Raw genomic sequence first — 27,720 nt, 5'->3', positions numbered from 1 at the left:
CCTCCAAGATTTTTCACGTGCTGCACCACTTCTCTGGAATTCCCTACCTCTCCCCCTCAGACTCTCCATCTCTCTACTAAACTTCAAACGGGCACTCAAGACCCACTTCTTCACCAAACCCAGCCAAATCTCATCCTAACCCTCTATTCCACGTTCTCTATGTACCCCATCTGTGTCACCCCTGTCTGTCTACCCCTCCCCTTTAGATTGTAAGCTCTCACGAGCAGGGCCCTCTTCCCTCATGTGCTTATCCTTTGTCTTACTTTAATAATCTTCCACTGTACCACATCCAGCAGTCTTCTGTTCTGCCACCTGATACTTATTCCAGTGTCATCTGCTGATGTAACTATGTTTATTTACCCTGTACTTGTCCTATATTGTCATCAACTGTAAGTTGCTGTTTTCCTGTTTGATTATTTATGTACTCTGTAATTGGGCACTGCGGAACCCTTGTGGAACCATATAAATAAAGGATGATAATAATAATAATAATAATAATAATGTGGACCTATTTTTGTTCCTACATGTTTATTAACATCAATAACACTTATTTCCAGTCATTTCCAGTCACTTTTGACCACACTCTCCTGTGTGAAAAGGCACGTGAAATCATGAGAGAAGTATTTAAAGTACAAGCAAATCAAACCCAAGATTTTGTTTTTAAACTGAGTTCCGAATTGAGGAAAGCTCTGAAACGGGAGTCGGTTTGACTTGGATCCCTAAAGGGATTTGACTTGGGACTCAGTTCAACTCGGATACCCTAAATTTGTGTGAGTTCGGATTTCTACAAACCCATACTGAACATCTCTAATTTTTTTGTCAGAAGCCAATAACCTAACAGTATGGTGTTGGATTGTGGAAGGAAATCGGTATACCTAGTAGAAACTAGTGATGAGCGGGTTCGGTTCCTCGGAATCCGAACCCCCCCGAACTTCACCCATTTTACACGGTTCCGAGGCAGATTCGAATCTTCCCGCCTAGCTCGGTAAACCCGAGCGCGCCCGAACGTCATCATCCCACTGTCGGATTCTCGCGAGATTCAGATTCTATATAAGGAGCCGCGCGTCGCCGCCATTTTTCACTCGTGCATTGGAAATTATAGTGAAAGGACGTGGCTGGCGTCCTCTCAGTTTTATTCAGGTGGCTGCAAATATCTGTGCTCACTGCTTTATTGTGGGGACTGGGGACCAGCAGTATTATATAGGAGGAGTACAGTGCAGAGTTTTGCTGACCAGTGACCACCAGTATTGTACGTTCTCTGCCTGAAAAATGCTCCATATCTGTGCTCAGTGTGCTGCATATATCTGTGCTCACACTGCTTTATTGTGGGGACTGGGGACCACCAGTATTATATAGGAGGAGTACAGTGCAGAGTTTTGCTGACCAGTGACCAGTGACCACCAGTATTATACGTTCTCTGCCTGAAAAACGCTCCATATCGGTGCTCAGTGTGCTGCATATATCTGTGCTCACACTGCTTTATTGTGGGGACTGGGGACCAGCAGTATTATATAGGAGGAGTACAGTGCAGAGTTTTGATGACCAGTGACCACCAGTATTATACGTTCTCTGCCTGAAAAACACTCCATATCTGTGCTCAGTGTGCTGCATATATCTGTGCTCACACTGCTTTATTGTGGGGACAGGGGACCACCAGTATTATATAGGAGGAGTACAGTGCAGAGTTTTGCTGACCAGTGACCACCAGTATTATACGTTCTCTGCCTGAAAAACGCTCCATATCTGTGCTCAGTGTGCTGCATATATCTGTGTTCACACTGCTTTATTGTGGGGACTGGGGACCACCAGTATTATATAGGAGGAGTACAGTGCAGAGTTTTGCTGACCAGTGACCACCAGTATTATACTTTCTCTGCCTGAAAAACGCTCCATATCTGTGCTCAGTGTGGTGCATATATCTGTGCTCACACTGCTTTATTGTGGGGACTGGGGACCACCAGTATTATATAGGAGGAGTACAGTGCAGAGTTTTGCTGACCAGTGACCAGTGACCACCAGTATTATACGTTCTCTGCCTGAAAAACACTCCATATCTATGCTGCATTGTAGTATATAGTAGGAGTACAGTGCATAATTTTGCTGACCACCGGTATATAATATATAGCAGTACGGTACAGAAGGCCACTGCTCTACCTACCTCTGTGTCGTCAATTATACTATCCATCCATACCTGTGGTGCATTTCAGTTTTGCACAGTTTGCTGACCACCAGTATATAATATATAGCAGTACGGTACAGTAGGCCACTGCTCTACCTACCTCTGTGTCGTCAAGTATACTATCCATCCATACCTGTGGTGCATTTCAGTTTTGCACAGTTTGCTGACCACCAGTATATAATATATAGCAGTACGGTACAGAAGGCCACTGTTCTACCTACCTCTGTGTCATCAAGTATACTATCCATCCATACCTGTGGTGCATTTCAGTTGTGCGCAGTATATATAGTAGTAGGCCATTGCTATTGATACTGGCATATAATTCCACACATTAAAAAATGCAGAACAAAAATGTGGAGGGTAAAATAGGGAAAGATCAAGATCCACTTCCACCTCGTGCTGAAGCTGCTGCCACTAGTCATGGCCGAGATGATGAAATGCCATCAACGTCGTCTGCCAAGGCCGATGCACAATGTCATAGTAGAGAGCATGTAAAATCCAAAAAAATAAAGCTCAGTAAAATGACCCAAAAATCAAAATCATCTGAGGAGAAGCGTAAACTTGCCATTGTGCCATTTACGACACGGAGTGGCAAGGAACGGCTGAGGCCCTGGCCTATGTTCAAGGCTAGTGGTTCAGCTTCACATGAGGATGGAAGCACTCATCCTCCTGCTAGAAAACTTAAAAGAGTTAAGATGGCAAAAGCACATCAAAGAACTGTGCGTTCTTCTAAATCACAAATCCCCAAGGAGAGTCCAATTGTGTCGGTTGCGATGCCTGACCTTCCCAACACTGGACGGGAAGAGGTTGCGTCTTCCACCATTTGCACGCCCCCTGCAATTGCTGGAAGGAGCACCCGCAGTCCAGTTCCTGATAGTCAAATTGAAGATGTCACTACTGAAGTACACCAGGATGAGGATATGGGTGATGCTGGCACTGGGGAGGAAATTGACAAGGAGGATTCTGATGGTGAGGTGGTTTGTTTAAGTCAGGCACCCGGGGAGACACCTGTTGTCCGTGGGACGAATATGGCCATTGACATGCCTGGTCAAAATACAAAAAAAATCACCTCTTCAGTGTGGAATTATTTCAACAGAAATGCGGACAACTGGTGTCAAGCCGTGTGTTGCCTTTGTCAAGCTGTAATAAGTAGAGGTAAGGACGTTAACCACCTAGGAACATCCTCCCTTATACATCACCTGGACCGCATTCATCAGAAGTCAGTGACAAGTTCAAAAACTTTGGATGACAGCGGAAGCAGTCCACTGACCAATAAATCCCTTCCTCTTGTAACCAAGCTCCTGCAAACCAAACCACCAACGCCCTCAGTGTCAATTTCCTCCTTAGACAGGAAAGCCAATAGTCCTGCAGGCCATGTCACTGTCAAGTCTGACGAGTCCTCTCCTGCCTGGGATTCCTCCGATGCATCCTTGAGTGTAACGCCTACTGCTGCTGGCGCTGCTGTTGTTGCTGCTGGGAGTCGATCATCATCCCAGAGGGGAAGTCGGAAGACCACTTGTACTACTTCCAGTAAGCAATTGACTGTCCAACAGTCCTTTGCGAGGAAGATGAAATATCACAGCAGTCATTCTGCTGCAAAGCAGATAACTCAGCCTGGGCGGTGAGAAACATGTGTCCAGTATCCACCGTTAATTCACAGGCAACTAGAGATTTGATTGAGGTACTGTGTTCCCGGTACCAAATACCATCTAGGTTCCATTTCTCAAGGCAGGCGATACCGAAAATGTACACAGACGTCAGAAAAAGAGTCACCAGTGTCCTAAAAAATGCAGTTGTACCCAATGTCCACTTAACCACGGACATGTGGACAAGTGGAGCAGGGCAGACTCAGGACTATGACTGTGACAGAACACTGGGTAGATGTATTGCCTCCCGCAGCAAGAGCAGCAGCGGCGGCACCAGTAGCAGCATCTCGCAAACGCCAACTCGTTCCTAGGCAGGCTACGCTTTGTATCACCGCTTTCCATAAGAGGCACACAGCTGACAACCTCTTACGGAAACTGAGGAACATCATCGCAGAATGGCTTACCCCAATTGGACTCTTCTGGGGATTTGTGACATCGGACAACGCCACCAATATTGTGCGTGCATTAAATCTGGGCAACTTCCAGCACATCCCATGTTTTGCACATACATTAAATTTGGTGGTGCAGAATTATTTAAAAAACGACAGGGGCGTGCAATAGATGCTGTTGGTGGCCCGAAGAATTGCGGGCCACTTTCGGCATTCAGCCACCGCGTGCCGAAGACTGGAGCACCAGCAAACACTCCTGAACCTGCCCTGCCATCATCTGAAGCAAGAGGTGGTAACGAGGTGGAATTCAACCCTCTATATGCTTCAGAAGATGGAGGAGCAGCAAAAGGCCATTCAAGCCTATACATCTGCCTACGATATAGGCAAAGGAGGGGGAATGCACCTGACTCAAGTGCAGTGGAGAATGATTTCAACGTTGTGCAAGGTTCTGCAACCCTTTGAACTTGCCACACGTGAAGTCAGTTCAGACACTGCCAGCCTGAGTCAGGTCATTCCCCTCATCAGGCTTTTGCAGAAGAAGCTGGAGACATTGAAGGAGGAGCTAAAACAGAGCGATTCCGCTAGGCATGTGGGACTTGTGGATGGAGCCCTTCATTCGCTTAACCAGGATTCACGGGTGGTCAATCTGTTGAAATCAGAGCACTACATTTTGGCCACCGTGCTCGATCCTAGATTTAAAACCTACGTTGTATCTCTCTTTCCGGCAGACACAAGTCTGCAGAGGTTCAAAGACCTGCTGGTGATAAAATTGTCAAGTCAAGCGGAACGTGACCCGTCAACAGCTCCTCCTTCACATTCTCCCGCAACTGGGGGTGGGAGGAAAAGGCTAAGAATTCCGAGCCCACCCGCTGGCAGTGAGGCAGGGCAGTCTGGAGCGAGTGCTGACATCTGGTCTGGACTGAAGGACCTGCCAACGATTACTGACATGTCGTCTACTGTCACTGCATATGATTCTGTCACCATTGAAAGAATGGTGGAGGATTATATGAGTGACCGCATCCAAGTAGGCACGTCAGACAGTCCGTACGTATACTGGCAGGAAAAAGAGGCAATTTGTAGGCCCTTGCAGAAACTGGCTTTATTTTACCTAAGTTGCCCCCCCTCCAGTGTGTACTCCGAAAGAGTGTTTAGTGCAGCCGCTCACCTTGTCAGCAATCGGCATACGAGGTTACTTCCAGAAAATGTGGAGAAGATGATGTTCATCAAAATGAATTAAAATCAATTCCTCAGTGGAGACATTTACCAGCAATTGCCTCCAGAAAGTACACAGGGACCTGAGATGGTGGATTTCAGTGGGGACGAATTAATAATCTGTGAGGAGGGGGATGTACACAGTGAAAGGGGTGAGGAATCAGACGATGAGGAGGAGGTGGACATCTTGCCTCTGTAGAGCCAGTTTGTGCAAGGAGAGATTGATTGCTTCTTTTTTGGTGGGGGCCCAAACCAACCAGTCATTTCAGTCACAGTCGTGTGGCAGACCCTGTGGCTGAAATGATGGGTTTGTTAAAGTGTGCATGTCCTGTTTATTCAACATAAGGGTGCGTGGGAGGGCCCAAGGACAATTCCATCTTGCACCTCTTTTTTCTTTAATTTTTCTTTGCATCATGTGCTGTTTGGGGACTATTTTTTGAAGTGCCATCCTGTCTGACACTGCAGTGCCACTCCTACATGGGCCAGGTGTTTGTGTCGGCCACTTGGGTCACTTAGCTTAGTCACACAGCTACCTCATTGCGCCTCTTTTTTTCTTTGCATCATGTGCTGTTTGGGGACTATTTTTTAAATCTGCCATCCTGTCTGACACTGCAGTGCCACTCCTAGATGGGCCAGGTGTTTGTGTCGGCCACTTGGGTCGCTTAGCTTAGTCATCCAGCGACCTCGGTGCAAATGTTAGGACTAAAAATAATATTGTGAGGTGTGAGGTGTTCAAAATAGACTGGAAATGAGTGGAAATTATGGTTATTGAGGTTAATAATACTATGGGATCAAAATTACCCCAAAATTTTATGATTTAAGCTGTTTTTGAGGTTTTTTTGTAAAAAAAACACCCAAATCCAAAACACACCCGAATCCGACAAAATATTTTCAGGGAGGTTTTGCCAAAACGCGTCCGAATCCAAAACACCGGCGCGGAACCGAATCCAAAACCAAAACCCAAAACCCGAAAAATGTCCGGTGCACATCACCATCCAAAACATGGGGAGAATATACAGACTTCATACTGTTAGGGCCCTGGTTGGATCCCAACCCTTGACCCCAGTGCTTTGAGGTGCTAATATTAGCCATTATTCCATAACATTAAAATAACCTTGCATTCCAACCTGTTTTGCCTTTTTACCACTTACCTGGCTTCAGTGCCATAGCTGCTGTAAACATCTTGGTGCCCTGTTCCAGAAAGAAAATTGATGCCCGCCCACCCCATGTTTGAAACAGGGGTAGCACGTGACAAAATAAAGTGGGATGATTTTGTGGGGAGTGGGCGTGGCCACAGAATATTACAAATTCACATTACACTGCACAGTAGTGCCCATTTTGAAGATTGCAAATTACCATGTCTTTTATGGCTCTCATAGATGTCACACATTGGATATCTCTGTAGCTATGAACTGCCTGTCCCCTTCCTACAGACTCCCTTCTGCCTGTGTCTCCCTCTCTGTAACCTAAATGCCTCTTGTCTGGGGCAATCTACCTGCCTGCCCCAGTCACCTCTCACCTCCTGGTTTTCCCCGATGTAGACACTTTACTGTGCAGTTTTTGTTGCTCGCGCTCTGACTTACTATCTGATCAATCCTACTATCTGATCAATCCTCGTTAGTCACTGCAGCCAGGAAGGTCGCCATCAGCACCATAGGTATGTGCAGGAGCCAGGTCAGCTGTGCTGCTATAGGACTTCCCCCTCTGCCGCATTATGGTCTACTCCTCCCCCCTCCAGGACATCAACTATTACCTGGGCAGCCCAGTGAGTAGTCTATGTCCCAGACCAAGGGGTGGAGGAGGTAATCCATAATGCAGCGGAGTGGGGAAGTCCCATAGTGGCACACCCGACTTGGCTTCCCCACATGCCTATGATCACTACCAAAAGCCAGGGTGATGGACACAGGGCCAGCTATAGGGGACCGGGATCATCTGAAAGGCAGTGCCATTTGCTGAGTTCTGGGCAGCAGTGATATGGGTGCAGCACCATCTGGTGATGACATGGTGTGACTGCACCTGCCATAGGAAGTCAGGTTACAGTAGGCAGACTGGGTACAGCAGGTTGTGAGAGGGCACTAAGGTAAGAGGGTTGGGTAAGGGGAGTAGAACACGTCACAATGGGAATCGCAGGTGGATGCGGACGGTGCACCCACAGGGCAAATGTGCTGTGTGCTGAGCACTGTCTGCATTACCCTAGTTACGGCCCTGCATAGCATGTTCACTTCAGATGCAACCACACCAGGCTGTGCTTTGCCTGACATGGTCGCAACTGATGCGACCTGTCAGAAAGCTCACTGTTCTTCCTGCAGTTGCCACTCTCAGAGTGACTTCCGGTCCCTCTGCTTCCTGGTTCCCTCCCCCACAGTCCCTGCCATGCTGATGATCACTGCTGAATGTTCAGCCCTGCAGTAACCACCACCCAGTGGCTGCAGACATTAGCAGCGACTGGGGAAATGTAAAAAAACAGCCCTCACCTTCTCTGAGGAATCTTTCGGAGGCTGCAGAGAGGATCACGTGCTGAGAAACTGAAGTCACAATGGTCATGATGTTCTGTACTAATGTTGTTTTCAACATTGTATTGGATATGCTTGAAATAGACGTTCTTAACTTATTACAATCATTAAAAAAAACACAATTTCTGAGCATTTTGGGATAAAAATATTAGTCAGTTAAGTGGTAAAATGATTGCTGCTTTAAAAATAAAGGCAGACTCAGCGGAATCGCACCCGTGTCTGCGTCTCGCAGGCTGATGCATAAGCACCATAGTCTATTTGTAAAATTGGTAAGGTAATCTCTTTTTTTAAGTCGCATAAGGTTAAAAATGGATCCAACATTCTTGCCATTGTAATTATGGAATAAGTTTTTAAAAGTGTATGTATTGTTTTGCAGCCACTCATTTAATAAATATAACCTGTTATTTTGTTGTTTCAGATGGTAACATCTAATTACGTTGTGTATTAAGATGTATGGTTTGTGCCAGCTGAAATTTCTGATGGCAAGGTAATATACTGTATACATGTATATTGGTAAATATTGTATTTTTGCTAAATTTCAGATTCATTCCTTATGAAAATATATTTACTTTTTTTGTTTGCATTTATATATTTTTGTGAGGAGCTCAATTTTTAACTGAATGTGATTAGCTTTAATACATTTATGTTTAAACCTTGTTTTTTAAAAAAAAAAAGGGAATACAAAATCACAGCGCTGGTTCAAAGCAGAGATGTGCACTGAGCCTCATGTTTTAGTTTTGGATATTTATTCATCTTTGTGTTTTGGTTTTGCAAAACCACCTTCACGTGTTTTGGGGTTCTTTTTGGCTTTGGAACTGTATTTTTTTTTATTGTTAAAATCAGCTAAAAGCATGTAATCTGGGCCTATTTTTGTTCCTACAGTTTTATTACCCTCAATAACCTTAATTTCCAGTCATTTTCAGTCAATTTTGACCACCTCACAGCTCACAATATTGTTCTCCAATATAGGCCAAAGGCAGACTGGCTAAATGAAGTGACAGAGCAGTGGCATATACACATGGAAGTTATTTTAAAAATATAGCACATCTATAAAATTTTGCAGCACAGCAGTGGCAGACAGGATAGCAGTTTAATAAACTATACAACCTCATAGAATAGAATTAATGTTTTCATAAAAAGAGGCCACAAGACAATACAGGGAAATTGAGGTGAAGTATGTATATAGTGGAAAGCAGATAAAGGAAGGAAGGATTAATTAGTTAGTAAATTTAATTAGTTTGATTGACTAAGAAAATTTCTGAGGTAGATACTATGGCCAGCAGGTTCTTCAACCCTTTTTGGGAATCTTTGACTATGAAAATTGCTATTCAATCCTTGTCAGGAATCCTTGACTATATACATTGCTCTTCAATCCTTGTCGGGAATCCTTGACTATTGTAGTAACATTGTATTATTTTATGGTTAAAAATGTGTTACAAAATAGTAATGTATTAAAGCAATAACCGATAAAAATGTTTGCCTATGCAAAAAAGATCTTCCCCAATGCTCCCCCAAAATATAGCCCATTATTAAAAGAAAAGTGGTGCAAGATGGAATTGTCCTTGGGCCCAAAAAAACTATTTTTATTATATATAATAAATACCAAATCATAACACATTAATTTCTACAGTAATTGATCATCTATAAATTGTATATTAGTGCTATATTCTTATAGAGATAAATTTCCATGTGCTTATGATTTCATCATTAGTTAGAAAGTATCTCCAATGTTGGAATAGAAAAGAGCTAGTTGGCATTTTGACAATAATAATATCGACAATGACAATGGGCTGGGGGCACTGTTAGATTGAACACTACATACCAACATCCTAATAATACAATGTAAAATATTTTAACCACTTTCCTGGTGTGGGCGCATGATTTGTGACTACACCAAGCTGTGCGTTATCTGACCAGTCAGAATAGCAGAGTGTACCAGAAGGAGTGAAACCTTAATGGGCAAGAATGGTACTTTTAACTAAAACATATGTCTCTGCATCAGCAGAGGATAGCTCAGCATATGCTTTCTGAGCCTTACTTCCCATTTTAAACACTGTGCCAGCCTTTCAAATATTAACAAACATTTTCTTTAGATGCCCAGCAGCAGTTGTTGTGCCCATTGATTGGGTCACTAATTGTAACATTTGCTCCTCTATCTTTTGATGTGAGGCTAGCAAATTTACTACGGCATGGAAAAGTTTCCTCCATTTTTACAGAGAGAGGATTGTGCATAAACTTGGTGCCTTAAAATAAGAAGCCAGTTTACATCAATATATATGTATTTAGTACCACACACACAGTCAACTAAGTTCAGCACAGTAAAACAAAACACTGCTTTATTTCCAGCAATGCAGGGGTTTTAACAGAACATAGAAGAAAAACAGTTTTTTTTTCTTTTTAACAATTCAGTGATTAATTAACTTCAGTATGTGTGCTCTGCCCTGCTATCAGATGTACTTGATTACAAAACAGCCAAACCTAGCTTGTAGCTTGTGAATAACAGACAGCATTTGAACTTATGAGAAAAAAACAAAATAAGCAATAGTTTCACTTCACAGTAGCAAATTAGCACAATACATATTAGTTTTTTTATTAGTGATTTTATATAACTATGGTCATTTAGGTCTGCCAACCGTTACTCACATAAACCAGAATGTTTGTCTTCAAATCCTTGGCCACGCCAGAGACATCTGACTTTTGCATGGCAACTCAGTAGTGCAATTTTTCCCAGAGTACAGGCCAAATGGGTACTTAAAATAAAGACTTGGTAGGCAGGTTTTCCAGTAAACCACAGTGTCTTTACTGACATCAGGCACTGGACATATCATACACAGACTTGGGCCTGGTCACACAGGTACAATGAACACATGAAAGTAAATGTCTTCGCATTCCCTGTGCTCAACAGTTATTCTGCTGCAAAGACTTGCAGTCATCATCCTCCATGCTCTCCTGGTACATCCAACGTCCACAGTGCCCGACACTGTTATGAACTGAGTATCTGGAACTCAGGAGAGTGGGTGGTGAATGGGGATTTCCAGTGTGGAGCTGTGGCAGGATATGGATAACATCAGTTACACCTACTCTAATCACTGACACCGTTATATCCCCCAGTGATCGGTTGGTGCCTGCAGTGCTAGTCTTCTCCTATAGAAGCTGTGTTTGAATGGGCGAATTAGGTCCGCCCTGACTCCGATGCCCCCAGGTCTTACTATGCAACAAGGCACCAACTGAGAATGAGTGAAAACAAGGGGAAAACTAACTAATACTAGCGAGACTACTAGCGGGAAAAATACTGAGAAAACAACAAACAGATTATGTGCGGCACGGCCGCCCAAACCCAGATACAGAACCAAAGCAAGCGGCCTAACCACCAAATACGACAATGCATAAGATGTAATAAACAACTTAATGAACTGTGAAAGCAACAATGCTCATAGATGTTATAAGCAACTTCATAAACTGTGAAGGCAACAATGCTCAAAGATGTTATAAGCAACTTAATAAACTGTGAAAGCAACAATGCTCAAAGGTGTTATAAGCTACTAATTTAACTGTGAAAGCAACAATGCTCAAAGGTGTTATAATACAGAAATGCAGACACGCAGTGTATGTGGAAACGCCACAAAAACATGAATACAAGGCTTGTTCTGGTCAGGTAATCAATCTGGCAAGGTCTCCGAGCAACGTGCTCAACACAGGCAGACAGGATCTCATACGAGCTGACAGGTTCTCACTGAAGCAGGATCTCAGGTGATGGGTAATGAATTCAAGATTCTGTCAGGACAGGGTACACAGGATTCCAACTAGACATCACAAGTAGTTCAATAGCACCAATTGCACAGGTTCAAGATTCAACCATAGGACAGGACCCGGACACAGGTACAAACAGGAACATGTGGCTATCACCAGCATCAGATGAAGGGCAGGCTGGGTACTAAAGGAAGAATGCCCCAATAAGGATGGCTGGAAGCCAGACACAAGGTAATGAGACTGTGCAGGCCACACATACAGGAGACAGGCTGTAATTACAGACTCACCACATAATGGCCTAATTATCTGACAGGTGAGACTGCACGGGCCACACATACAGGAAACAGGCTGCAGTTGCACACACTCACCAATGGCAGCTCGCAACAGTACCCTAAAAAACTGCATGAGAAAACCTGGAATGCTAACAGAAATACAACATAAAATACATAAACAGAATGCAACCAGGAATGAGCCACAGCAGTGGCTCATTACAGGCACTGCAAAATGGCATCCTACTCGCTGGCCTCTAACAGGCATCAGTGCACTGTGCAGTGGGTGTATGGGAGACACAAGCCCTCTCACCACACTACATAAGAATGGATTCTAACCAGCTACTTTGCAGGGTAGAAGAAAGATAAACTCCATTTTGGGGCACTATTAAATTGTAACAATCGTCACACATCTTTGTCTATAGTTGCTGCATAATGTGCCATGACAGAGATAAAGGCATACCAGCTTTTTTTATGCTAGTGTTCTCGGGAGCATGTGTAGGTCTGCTCCCGCACACGCTGCGGACAGACACAGCATCTAAGTACCTATTGTGGGAGCATAGCTCCCCGCTGCCCGCTCCTATTAAGTGCCACAACTGCCCTCTCTTATCAAGCAGACGATTAACGTAGGAGGTAGCTAAGTTGGGCAGGGAGTTATAGCCAGCAATGCAAAGATGCATAAGGACACATCTGTGTATGTGTGTGTATGTATATATATATATATATATACACTGCTCAAAAAAAAAAGGGAACACTTAAATAACACAATGTAACTCCAAGTCAATCACACTTCTGTGAAATCAAACTGTCCACTTAGGAAGCAACACTGATTAACAATCAATTTCACATGCTGTTGTGCAAATGGAATAGACAAGAGGTGGAAATTATAGGCAATTAGCAAGACACCCCCAATAAAGGAGTTGTTCTGCTGGTGGTGACCACAGACCACTTCTCAGCTCCTATGCTTTCTGGCTGATGTTTTGGTCACTTTTGAAAGCTGGTGGTGCTTTCACTCTAGTGGTAGCATGAGAAAGAGTCTACAACCCACTCAAGTGGCTCAGGTAGTGCAGCTCATCCAGGATGGCACATCAATGCGAGCTGTGGCAAGAAGGTTTGCTGTGTCTGTCAGCGTAGTGTCCAGAGCATGGAGGCGCTACCAGGAGACAGGCCAGTACATCAGGAGACGTGGAGGAGGCCATAGGAGGGCATCAACCCAGCAGCAGGACCGCTACCTCCACCTTTGTGCAAGGAGGAACAGGAGGAGCACTGCCAGAGCCCTGCAAAATGACCTCCAGCAAGCCACAAATGTGCATGTGTCTACTCAAATGATCAAAAACAGACTCCATGAGGGTGGTATGAGGGTTCGATGTCCACAGGTGGGGATTGTGCTTACAGCCCAACACCAAGCAGGACGTTTGGCATTTGCCAGAGAACACCAAGATTGGCAAATTCACCACTGGCACCCTGTGCTCTTCACAGATGAAAGCAGGTTCTCACTGAGCACATGTGACAGATGTGACAGAGCCTGGAGACGCCAAGGAAAATGTTCTGCTGCCTGCAACATCCTCCAGCATGACCGGTTTGGCAGTGGGTCAGTAATGGTGTGGGGTGGCATTTCTTTGGGTGGCCGCACAGCCCTCCATGTGCTCGCCAGAGGTAGCCTGACTGCCATTAGGTACCGAGATGAGATCCTCAGACCCCTTGTGAGACCATATGCTGGTGCGGTTGGCCCTGGGTTCCTCTTAATGCAAGACAATGCTAGACCTCATGTGGCTGGAGTGTGTCAGCAGTTCATGCAAGATGAAGGCATTGATGCTATGGACTGGCCCGCCCGTTCCCCAGACCTGAATCCAATTGAGCACATCTGGGACATCATGTCTCGCTCCATCCACCAACGCCACGTTGCACCACAGACTGTCCAGGAGTTGGTGGATGCTTTAGTCCAGGTCTGGGAGGAGATCCCTCAGGAAACCATCCGCTACCTCATCAGGAGCATGCCCAGGCATTGTAGGGAGGTCATACAGGCACGTGGAGGCCACATACACTACTGAGCCTCATTTTGACTTGTTTTAAGGACATTACATCAAAGTTGGATCAGCCTGTAGTGTGTTTTTCCACTTTAATTTTGAGTGTGACTCCAAATCCCAGACCTCCATGGGTTAATAAATTTGATTTCCATTGATAATTTTTGTGTGATTTTGTTGTCCGCACATTCAACTATGTAAAGAACAAAGTATTTAATAAGAATATTTCATTCATTCAGATCTAGGATGTGTTATTTTATTTTTTTGAGCAGTGTATGCATAATATATACATAAACAACAACAGTACCCTTTTTTTTGCGCCCAAATAAGAGCAGCACTGTGGGAGAGATTTCTGTTGACAAATCTCAATTGCATACAAAATAAAACACAATTCCCAAGTGCGCTATAGTAGGTCGTAATTTACATAGATTCTTCCAAGGAAATCCAAATGAATGTGTGCTGTACACTGGAGATTAATGTTTCCTGAAACAGATAACCCCTCACCAGATAATCACCCAAAGAAAAGGCCCATGGCCAATTAGTAGAAGATAATGGTTTAATATCACAAATTAAACATATAAATGTGAAAAAGGTTTTTACACACAGTTTTACAAAATATTTCTATAAAAAGAGATATAACATATATGTCAGTAAGTTATGTCCAGTATATGATGATGACTTAGACACTCCCTCACCTTTTCAAGGTGTGAGCTCAAAAGGGAGTATCTTCACAAACTGGGTTAATAGCTTGTGACTGACAGACCCAATGCATTTCATCTATACCACTTCATCAGGGGTAACTTTTTGAGGGTGAAAAAGAGGTGATTTCCTTAATTGATAGACAACGCCGAATATAGTAGAGGAAAATTTTAATTAGACAGTTACCTACCAGTATAAATAGTAGGACCAGATAAGTACTGAAAAATCTGTGTATAAAAGGTCAAACGATAACCTTGAGAATTAATAAATTAATCTCTTGTATGGCTTCTAACAGTGGCTTATATTAAAAGCTCATCTAGAGAGTGATGACACCCATATGCCGATGTCCTTCAAACCACCTGAATATATTATACAGCTTTGATATTCAAAATTGAATTCACTCAGACTTGGCAAAAAATGTGTATATCACAATGGTAGTTGATTTTGCAAACATAGAAATATGAACACTGAAACTTCCCCAGTACAGTTCACAATTGGATCTAAATGGCTTTAGCAACACCCATATGTGTGGAAGTTCCAGCGAGGTCCCGCTTGCTAGAGCTGGGTGGATGCTGCTGTGAGGTCTGGTGGAGGTGCCCCATCTTCATGCTACGCTGCTGTAGCTGCTGGGTTCCTGCTCTCCCCGCTGCTCTCCCCCATCTCTCCGCTGCTTTCCCCCATCTCCTCGCTGCTCTCCCCCGTCTCCTCTCAGCTCCCTCATCTCCTCAATCTGACTTTTTTTTAAAGTCGGATTGAGATTTTCGGAATTGGCCAAATCCTGTCCAGATCCATTCTGACAAATGCATGTCAGAATGGATCTGACTTTAATTGACTATGTGTCTTGTTTTAATTTCAATATTTTCTTTACAGATGGACTATAGGTGCCAGCGGGACCTTAATATCCAGGCATGCTGGCACTTGTGGTTCTTCAAGTGCTGGCATGCTGTGTCAGGCTTGCTGGGACCTGTAGGCTGCCTCTAAAGAACAATATTATCATACCATGAATCCTGCACCCTCCGCCAAAAGCGGTACAGGGCATAGCTCTTGTAGGAGCCAGGAATAAGTGGCTCCAGGTGCCAATGAAGGATCCTGGTGTTGGCTGCAAGTTACTTGCTCATGATGCAGTGGGAGGAGCCAGTAACAGGCAAGTTATGATAGTGAGAGGGATTCCCTAGGAATGGTTATATAAGCCAACTCAGGTTTCTCAAGGCCGAGAAACCTCCTTTACTTAAAAGAAACTGATGACTGCCTGGCAATCATCTTTTTATTTTAAGTTGAGGAGGCATCATGGTTGTATCCTTGTTCAACAAACCTCAATTCAATTACTCATGGTTGTTCTTCAATAGTAGTTAAATATGGGTTATTCCTTATATTAGTAACAATGGACAAGGATGTTGACTTTCAAAGTTGAGTAATGTATTGCGGTCAGTTGCTTTCATATATAGCATATACGCCAAAATAATATCAGTAGAATATACCATGACATAAAGAAAAGTTAATAAGATCATTTTCTCCTTTGGTGTCATGAACCAACCTGCCACTAGATACTTTAACCTAGGATGACTGTCCATGATGTTAGTTGCATCAGCACTCAAAGTAAATACACAACTGAATTGCCACCACTAAGAATGTTTCTGGAGTTATTCAGTTCTCCCTAATTATAATTAACACAATTATTTTTATTCAAACAGTAGTGTCACATTTATGTAGTATGGATCTTGACACTTAAAATCATATATGTTCATCAAAGAACATAAAGAAAATGCGCTACAATTAAATATTTTAATTTGTTTCCAGAAAATAAAAGGAATACAAATCAGAAATTAGGATTTTTTGCAAAAAGATTCCTTGGCGACTCTCTCATTCTAATCATTACACAACTCCCTCTTCAGTCCTGAGTCAATGTACAGTAAACAAAACTCTTCTGGGATGCACCCACAATCCTTTGTTCTTCTAACAGTCATTCTGTTTCATACAAGTAGGGCCTGGCTCCGCAATATGCCTGCAGATGCACTTACTGTTACAGATGGAGCCTCCCTTAACGTTGCCTGACTAATCACAGGCATGCACTCCCGGCGTGACTAGGTGATCCGTCCACCTAGTCATGCCGGGAGTGTACAGAGCAGCTTCCCATTGTAAGCATGGCTCTATCTGTAAATACCTTCCTGGAGGTAGAAAGTCCGTAAAAAAAATGTGTCACTTCTCAGTCAGTTATTAATTGGTCAGGAAGGAGATACTCTTGACAAATGCATTTACAGAGACTTCAGACTTTCAGATCTCTACTACCTTGGTTAAGATTCAATTGTTTGCTCGCCAGCAGCCAGTAGATGACACCCAATAGAACTATTCAATTGTTGTTCTGTTCGGGTACTATAAGTGGCCAGTGCCAACATTTCAGCAGAAATGTGCAAAAAGTGACATGTCTGGATGCCCAAACATTAATTTTTTATGCCATGCCTATTACTTTGGTTGGGTTTAGATGCTTTACGCGTCTAAACCCAACCTCTAAGGTGGCTTTGTGCACAATAAAAAAATACAATTGTATATCGCTCCCCTGATCTCCCGTCACTTTAGACGGGAGACTGGGCATGATAAACAATTGAATTCCGCACCATGTGGCATACCTGGGTCAAAGTTTACTGATTTAAGAGAGTATGCCCTTCTTAAGCATTTTTGGACTTTGCCAGATTTTCCTATTTCATATATATAATACATCCTTTAATTGCAACACTCAATCTGTGGTGTGTTCACACCTTTCATTTATGTTTTAAAAGATTTACTTTGAACAGAGAATTTTTAATAGCTGAAGGTTTTTAAATATTACAATTTTTAGTGATTTATGTATTCTTTACTTTTGTATACATTAATAAAACAGAAAGCCAGTGCACTCATACACACATGTGAAGATAAACCTTTACAGCTCAGTTGTCTAGGGATCAGACCCTTTCTCACTCATGATTCTATTGACAAATTGGCTATGGGGAAATTGTTTTTGGATTTGCTTATTTTGAATATTAGATATAAGAAAGAACTATTTTCTTGAATTTGCAATTAAGGAGATGAATTAATCTCTCTAAACAATGCATTATTGGTCCATCAGACATTTCTGTTACTCTTGGTATAGACTGGTGTAAATGTGCACTGATGGTGATGATAATGACTAATACAGTTTATTATCATACAAAAAAAAACACATCAAAATATCTTGTTTCATATCTGGCAAAGAGGCATTTTTACACAAAAGTATTGCATGATTAATCATGATTGATCAGAACACAGATTATAAAGATTCTACTCTATTGCCAAAATCTTGGGGATCAAAGTTTGTAAAAACATATCCCAACTGGCTGATATTTGTAGTAATGCCAAAGGTGCTTACACAAAGCATTAATTTGGGAGGGTAGTTGACACACTGACAAAACGGTATATGTAAATGAGATGAAAACTATGAAGAAATTACATACTGTGTGTATTGTATTAAATGATAATTCAAGTCAACACATAGTACTTAGTACGTAGCACTTGGATACAAAAGTGTCGTTTATTTTTCAAAGGTGTAAATGAACATATCAACCCGTCTTCTCACCCAGAATCAGTTTTGAAATACTAAGGAATCTTTTTGCTGTCACTTTGAAGTTAACTTTGAACCTGCAATATTTAGCCTGTGAAGCAATAGTGAGGAAATGAGTGTGATAAGAGCTTATTCAGTAACAGCCGTAAATTGATTATTTCCTTTCTTATGTACACTTATCAGGCAGCAAGCAATGTGGGCTCACTTCCGAAGATTGCCATGGTAAATTCTTATCAGGAGGAAACTGATTGTAAAAGCTCTGCCTGCACCTGATAAGGCACATATCTATCTGTTGGACTTTGTATGCATGTTCTCATTTGTTAACACCAATAAGAGACAGACCCAGTCCTGTCACACGGCTTAGAAAATGTGAGGTTTGTGAATATTTAAAATTCTATTTTATTTGCATTTTGCAAACTAAACCCAATAATGTCCTGGACAAGTTCATTATGTCCATAATATGACCATATGCTAGGCAAAAAGTTCACATTTATAGTCTGTTTTCAGAATATTTTATTTCAAGTCAAAAAACAAGGGGAGTTTGCTTCACTAGATGGATTCACCCAACTACTTTATTTTATTGTTATATGTCAATATACATTGGTGCTATACCCATTATCCCCTTATGAGCGTAGTGTCTACTTACTTCTTTACCAATGTATTTATTACTGGCTTTCATTTCCGTAAGTTCTACCAACAAGTAAAGTCTATTCCACCCTCTTCAGAATGTTTCAGGAATTGATGTGTTGAAAATGTAAATGTCAGGGGTCTAACAGATAGTTCCCACTAGAGATACAAGAGTGGGCAAGAAATGTTACTTGTCTATTTACCTGAGGTATTTCCTTGCACCTAAAACTCAGGCAAAACATGATCTTTGTGTTTCCTCTAGTTGGCGTTCCCGTTGTGCACAAACAGAATCCTATCAGGACCACAGTCTGTGACCTTCATTTGTGGAATCAGTACACTACTTTCATGTACACTCTGCACTTACCTCTATACTGGGCACTCTCATGAAGCACAGACACTTTCTGGAGGTCTTGAGCTACTTCATCAGGACTTCCATTAATGAAATACCCACTTACCTTATTTCCTACTTATCAAGTGATATTTAACCACACTCTGCTCAATGTGACAGTTATCTGTTTCCTTTCTTTATTTTTCATATTACTTTTCTCAGATTTTGTGTAGACCTTTCTACTCATACTTACTAGGACTATAGCTTATAGGTATTTTATTACTTGTGATGTTATTTTGTTGTGTACAAATGCATTGTCTGGTTTAATTTTTTTTCTATTACCATTAAAAGTTGAATGTTAATCCAGATATCCAAGCATGAGTCCAGATGGTTAAATCAAGTTGACTGAGGTACTAATTAAGTTACCTGTGCACAAGCATGGCTATCCTTAAAGCCTGGACCAGAGGTTCCCAAACACGGTCCTCAAGGCACCCCAACGGTCCATGTTTTAAATATATCCATGCTTGGCCACAGGTGACTTAATTAGCACCTCAGTCAATTTGATTTAACCATCTGTGCTGAGCTATGGCTATACCTAAATCCTGGACTGTTGGGGTGCCTTGAGGACTGCGTTTGGGAACCTCTGGCCTGGACTGTAATGGCAGAGTTTGGGAAATTCAGTCATAGAGTAAGGGTGCATACACACGGAGAGATTTTAACTAAGAGAGGTTTTGACTGAGCGTTTTCCATTGAACTAGCAGTAGGAGATTTTGACTAAATTTTCAAGAGATTTTGACTAACTCATTTAAACAGGGGGATGTTTTCACTGTTCCAGCGACCTAGTTGAAATTGACTTACCTGCACAGTCTATTTTTAGCAGCGATAGTGACCTGGCGGGGACGCGCATCGCTATCGCTGGCTGTGTACATACAGAGCGATATGCACTAACTTTCTGAGCGATTTTGACTATATAGTAAAAATCGCTCAGACATATCGCTCCGTGTGTGTGGAATTACTATGAGAGGGCACCCTTTCAATGTGCAGACAGTAAGCATCAGAATGTCCCTTCTCAAAAATGGAAGTGAAAAGAATTGGAATAAATCTGGCAATGGAGGACATAACAGGAAGCAAGTGTTGGGAGCCTAGAAGCATATCTATCCAAGGCTGGACTGGAACTATGTCGCTAGGCAGGTCGCTAGAAAATGACACATGCAGCTTGGACATGTCAATGGAATCTCAAAACTAAAACTATGATGATATCCTGTCTTTTTGTTTCCTGTAGGGTATCTGTGTCATGAATAGTATTTACACCTCACAATGGAAAAAACCTGCATCATAAACCTCCTCATACATTTTATATGTCTGAATGTACTGGATTCAGTAACACTTTGCCACCCCTGCCCCCAGAGCATATGAAATCATGATGCTGTGTGGAGTGGGTGGGGCCAACAGCACCAGGAAGTGCAGCACTGCACGGAGTGTCCTCGGTATCCTCTGGGTGACTGTACAGGCTGCAGGGTGCCATTCCAAGCACCATATTAGCCAGATGCAGAGGTTGTGGGCCATGATGGCACCACTCACACACCCAGGCATTTAGCCTAACACAGCTAGATACTGAAAAAGTATGTGACTGGTGATTAGGAGACAGACAGAAAGTACTGCCCGAATGCTCAGACCTGACTGTATTTAAAATACAACTGTAGTAGCTGGGTAGTAGCTTCTTTTATCTGTCTCCCGGCCTCTGGGCATGTGATGCAGCATGTGGCTGTAAAATTGTAGCAGCCTGTGGGGCACATGCGGGGCACATGCCAGCCTATTGGGGCACATGCCAGCCTATTCCTGCATTATACACCATCTATTTGTCAGCAGCGAGGTGGTTAGAAAGCTGTGCTCCATATCCAGTGTAGGCCTCTAAATACAGTAAGTGCCCAACTGAGACTTATAAAGGGATGACATACAGTACTTTCTAGGATAAATGGGTGGGGTAGGTCATCACTCTTCCATAGTCACTTTAAACTCATTCATATTAGTTTATATTATTGCATATATTATTTATACAACAGTATCAGTGTATGACTACGTACGTATGTGTCAGCAAAGAGAGAGTGAATGGAACTGTACCCGTGTAATAAGTAACTCATTGACTGAGACATTTATTCTGCTCTATCTGGATATCTTGTAAATTATTGACAGGTTTGTTATGCAAGCAGTCACTGGTACCTAATGTAGCCTGAATGCCAGCTTGTTAACTAAAGCCTGTTGATCTTTCCACTAAAGAAAAAAATTGAGAACTCATGTGGAACTAATATTGTTTTAATTATTCTCCAGACACTTCCATTCATTAATTTTATATATATATATATATATATATATATATATATACACTGCTCAAAAAAATAAAAGGAACACTAAAATAACACATCCTAGATCTGAATGAATGAAATATTCTTATTAAATACTTTGTTCTTTACATAGTTGAATGTGCTGACAACAAAATCATACAAAAATTATCAATGGAAATCAAATTTATTAACCCATGGAGGTCTGGATTTGGAGTCGCACTCAAATTAAAGTGGAAAAACACACTACAGGCTGATCCAACTTTGATGTAATGTCCTTAAAACAAGTCAAAATGAGGCTCAGTAGTGTGTGTGGCCTCCACGTGCCTGTATGACTTCCCTACAACCCACACAAGGGGCTCAGGTAGTGCAGCTCATCCAGGATGGCACATCAATGTGAGCTGTGGCAAGAAGGTTTGCTGTGTCTGTCAGCGTAGTGTCCAGAGTATGGAGGCGCTACCAGGAGACAGGCCAGTGCATCAGGAGACTTGGAGGAGGCCGTAGGAGGGCAACAACCCAGCAGCAGGACCGCTACCTCCACCTTTGTGCAAGGAGGAAAAGGAGAAAATTACTCAATGACTCCATTCTAATTGCTAACATACTGCTTTATTACTCATAGATAACTATATAATTTAAAAGTTGTCTGCCTAATAGTAGTAATTCTCGTGAGTGATGTTCCTGATGTTTCATAGAGTCAGTTTATATGACTGGGAACAAGCATGGTTTTTGCGGCAAAGGGACTTTACAAGAACAAATAAGTTGGATAGTAGTAGCCTGTACTTTTAGGGGGTGTAGATCATAGGGTTGACAGTAACTAGGTTGACAGTTATTAGGTCAACCTCTATTGGTCGACAGTGACTAGGTCGACACCTGAAACTGGTTGACACAGTCATTAGTTTGACATGAACAAGGTCGACATGAGTTTTTAAAAAAAAAATTGTGTTGTGTTCTTCGTAAAGTGACCGGGAAGCCCAATCAGTGCACCATGCATGGTTCGCTTTACTCGCCATGCTTCGGACTGCACTCGGCACAGTCATAGTCCACATGGATTGTAAAGTATGAAAAAGTTTAAATTTAAAAAAACAAACTCATGTCGACCTTTTTCTATGTTGGCCCCGTCCATGTTGACCCGTGTCTACATATAGACCATGTCGACCTAATGCATGTTGGCCAATAGTGGTCGACCTACTGAGTGTCGACCTAAGTGTAGTCGACCTAAAGGCCGGATCCCACATTTGGGATAAAAATCAAACTCTTAGATAAAAAACTATTGTTCAATTAACAGTCAGAATCTGCCTTGTCTGCAGCCCTTTCACAAGTGGTCTTCACTTTACCCACACCCCCAGCAAGGAGGTGAAGTTAAACAACTACTTTCTCCACACTACACATTTACAGATTTACCAAATGTCCCGTCACTCATATATACATCTTTTAAGGTACCTGCTATCAGAATTTTCAACCCTTTTCTCTGAGTATTGCTATTCCCTACCACCTGTTGGACCACCAACAATTTCTTGAATATTTCCCTGCCTGACTCCCTCATTTCATACACTGTGTCATCTCCTTCATCATCATGGGTGATTTCAGAAGCATTCCTCATTCTCGCTTTGCCTTCAAACTCCATTACTCTCCCTTGGCCTATTCCAATGACCTACCGTAACTCTTATACTCATTGGGATGGCCACTGTCTTTAAATTGTGTATGCACTCATTTTATATTTCTACGCTACTAGCTGTCACTTTGGTACTATACCTCACATATTAGTCAATGTCTGTCCTCCTGTGCTTAACCAAGTTTAACTAAAATTTGTAATCTCTACCCCAGAGGTCTAAAGAATTATAGATGAATGCAATAAATGTACCATGTCTTCAATTCTCAATAGTGACACTAAGCAGTCCAAAAGATTTTCAGGAGCAACTTAGACAACTGGATAAATGAGAATTAGGCAAGGGAAATTCCAGTAGTAGTGTCAAAGCAATTCCAGAGGGTGAACTTGAAGCAGGATTGTAACAACCAGGTATGAGGTACTGTACAGGCAGTAATTTACGTTGTGTTGTCAGAAAATATATCAAAGGTCCAGGATACAAGGTCAAAAGACAAGGTGTAGCACTGTAGCACCTGAATCAGACAAGTAAGTTGTGGTACCTTTATATAAACAGAGTGGGAAGTACAGCTAATTAGTGTTCCCTGTTGCCACAGGTACATATTCCCTATAGATTGTAAGGTTGAAAGTAGGGTCATCTTACTTTGTTATCTGCCTGTTATTACCAAGTCTCATTTTATTTATGTTGGTTTCCCAATTGTAAAGCACAATGGAATATGCTGGTGCTGTATAAGTAAATGCTAATACACCCCTCCTCAAAAAAACTTACAGGCACTCCAGGTTTAGTACAGATGTATCCACATGCACCTATCCTCAAATCACACCAAATAGTCCCCCTTAGCACACCACGGACTTTGCTACTTAGCCATTCCAAAAATGCTAATTGTAAGTATATAGGGCCTAATTCATGTTTGTATGTAAATGCATATGCATCTGTATTTTTCTAGGTTACGGAACTACTTATCATCGCAAGGGAAGCTGCTGCCCAGGAAAGAAGATAGACGCCCACCAAAGCCATTGCAAAGTCTTCCACATTTGTGTACTCATATGCAACACTGACGCAATAACGAGGAACATCAGCTTGTAGGGTAGACTGGCCGCAGCAGTAACTACGCTAATGCCATGTTTCTCTGCATACATGATTGCAGCTGAAGCAGATACACTCCTCAAAAATGGGCTGCATTTTTGCCACCACTCCCAAAGTAACTTTCCCAGTCTCTTCCTCAAAATCTGCGTATAAAATGTCAGTGCCGATAGGGGGTTATTCCGAATCAGTAGCAGTTTGCTAAAAACGCAAAACTTTTTCTGATAAAATCGCATGCTTGGAGCCTGGCAAGGCCGTCTTGCAAGTCTAGTGTCATCCTGCATTACAATCGCATTAAAAATGTGATCTCATCTCAGGAATCATGAAATACAGTAGACGTAGAACCCCTGCATACGCAGCCAGGCAGTGCGTGCAGGCGGTCCGGTGCCATGTTTCCCATCACAGGAAATGCAGACAATGCCATTCGGCTGCCCCAAAAGCGGCCATGAGACGCCTGCATTTCCTACACTACTCCCCACCAATGCCATGTTGCAGGCCCCAAACGCCCTCCACCTGTTAATCGCTATGCGATCACATCCTTCCGGAATGTGATCATATAGTGAAAGCCCACACACGTACAATGCAAATGCTGTGCATGCACAGATGGTTGAAAATCAGTCATTTGCGATTTCGCAAAAAAGCTTTGAAGTCTGAATAACCCATATAGTACACTATATGTAAACTAAGATGCTAAATTGAGGAAAAAGTAGCAAATTTATAGAAAAAGTAGCAAAATCGAAGAAATGATGCAGTACAGGAATCACACCAGGCGTCTCGTGCCATAGAGTATGACACAAAAAATAGAGCTGTAGAGGTGTAGACACTCCTATGGGATATTTTAGGAAAATACAGAAGTTTTGGACCACCTGTTTTCAACTTGTTCTCTAGAATTTATATTCCATGGAATATGTTTTTCATATCATTGGGAAAAGTAAATGACCATGTATGAAACAAAAGTCCAGATCTCTCTCTACTATATACAGTACATATCTTAACCTAGAACTTGGATAGACCTGAAAGAACTGAGGAATTAGCATGATGTTGGTTTAAAATAATATACATGAAAGACAGGATGCATCCTGTGTAGAAACATAAGTAATTGAAGTTTGACAGCATAGGTTGAAAGTACTGATTAAATGGGAAATGGTCCAATAAAACAATTAGCTGGTTTATATGATGGTTTTCTTAAGTTAATGTTTCTGGTAGAAAGCCAAACTTGGTCTCCAACTTTATAAGCTTTAGCAGGTCGCTGACATCTGTCATATTGAATCTTATATTTAGTTTGAGAAAAATGTAGATTATTTATTAATCTTTTCCATACTTCAATCTTGGATATTATTGACAAGAGAGACAGAAGCCCTGAATCGATGTTGATATCCATAGTTTGCAAAAAAAAAAAACGTAGTTAAGAAAGTTTATGACTGTTTCCCAATAATGTGGGCAAATTCATCCAGCAATGATAATAATGCCCAATTATCCTGTTAGTAACAAATGTATACTTAAAGATATTGTTCTAGGCAATGATTGATTTTGGTTTAGCTGTTGGCCTTAGGGTGATAAGTGGAAGGAATTTTAAGAGGGATTTGAAAAGGTTTGCATAAAGCTTTCCAGAAACCAGAAATTAATTGAATTCTTCTGTCTAATAATTTTGGAGACATGTGAAGTCTATAGATATATTTGATAAATCAGTGGACTGTCTGAAGAGGGTAAGGTGGCTTGACCAGTGAAATAAATCTTTGTAAACAGACCTAATATAGTTGTTAGACATTTGGATGATGACGGTAGTGAGTATGAATATTTATTCCTACTACAAGTGGGACAGTTCAAAATATATTGTCCACTATTTTGGCAAGTTGTGGCCATCAATAAACACAAGGAATTAGGTCTGTTATCTTATAGATTCTGGAGAGATCACTTATCATAGCATCATGAAACTGTTGTAGCAAAGAACCTTCCATCCAAATACATACTTGGGTACAAAGATACTCTACTGGTGACACAACAAAACCATCTGGTAATTAGAGTTTCTGAACAGATTAGTAAATTATTGATCATATATACTAAACTCTTAAGGTGGGTATACACTAACAGATATATCTGCAGATCAATTGATCTGCAGACATATCTATGGACGGATCGAGCAGTGTGTTCAGCATACACACTGCTCGATCTGTCGGGGACTGACGTCATGAACTGGGCGGGCGTGTACACACGCCCGCCCAGTTCACCTGTCAATCACCGCTGGCTGCCGCAGCATGTGTACGGGCGGTCAGCCGACCGCCCCGTACACACACAGCGATGCGCCAATATATCGGTAGATATATTGGCCGTCGGCTGTGCTGCGCGGCCGACGCGATACATCTGTGAACGACGAAGTTCACAGACGTATCGGCCGTACACACTGGCCGACGGTCCCGCAATATATCGGCCGTTCAGGAGAACGGCCGATATATCGACCAGTGTGTACGGGCCTTTAGTTCCTCTGTATTTCCTAATTCAGGAGTTGCTTAGTGATGGCAACTATGATCCAAATTGGGGATATGATGGGTAGGTCCCCTTTACTAATTTCTGGATAAGTGGTCTGCTTTGATGTTATGGGTCCCTGGTTTATAAGGGATTGTAACGTAGAATCTATAGGCAAAATCATTGAGCTTGGCAAGAATTACAATTTTTTACATACTGAAGATATTCTACATTGGGATGATCTGTAAAAATGGGGATAACTAAATTTTTAGATGATGCTATACCTTTAATGGATGGTGAGTAATTCCCAATTTCAAAATGAATATTGTTGTTCTGCTACAAACTATTGCCTAGAAAAATAGGCATAGCGGTGCAGAAGGGATTTCAGACTATTGGGTAAATTGCCTATCTAGTGATTTGTGAAAGCAAACAGAAATAAGTGCTAAATCAGTTTTGTTTATCAGTTATATTTATTGCTGTTTGTCAAAGCCTCTAATAAGTGATGGCTTTTACAAACTGATGGTTAATAAATATACCCCCATCTCTGTGTGACAGAAATGCTGTCCCAGAGGCATCCACATGTACAGTGAAGGGTTGTGTAGGATTGGGATGGATTAGAATAAGAGTGGATTGCAATGAGTCTTTTAATTGACTGAAAGCTTCTTCAGTAGCAGCAGTCCATTTAAATTGAATCCTTTAAAAGGTTAGAATTAGAGATGTGCGCGGACCCTGTGTTTCAGGTTTTTTTTTTACCAATGTCACATCTGGCTGGCAGATTCTCCAGTTATGTCAATCTAAAAATCATAGCCAGTGACTTATGGTTACTTCAGCACATGCAGGTAATAAGACACAGTAAATATCACCACCAGGGAAAAGATTCCGTTTGTGGACACCAGGTAGCTCCTCGCTGCTACCTACATGCATAATTATTAATATGTCAGCGAAACCAGAAGCATGAGCCACACAGATGCACAAATTCAATAAGAACAAAGAGAATATGTTAGATTAAATTAATTTTAACCTG

This window comes from Pseudophryne corroboree, chromosome 1 (assembly GCF_028390025.1).
Source record: "Pseudophryne corroboree isolate aPseCor3 chromosome 1, aPseCor3.hap2, whole genome shotgun sequence".
Taxonomy (NCBI): Eukaryota; Metazoa; Chordata; class Amphibia; order Anura; family Myobatrachidae; genus Pseudophryne; species Pseudophryne corroboree.
The sequence above is the reverse complement of the archived record's forward strand: the minus strand, read 5'-3'. Positions refer to the sequence as shown.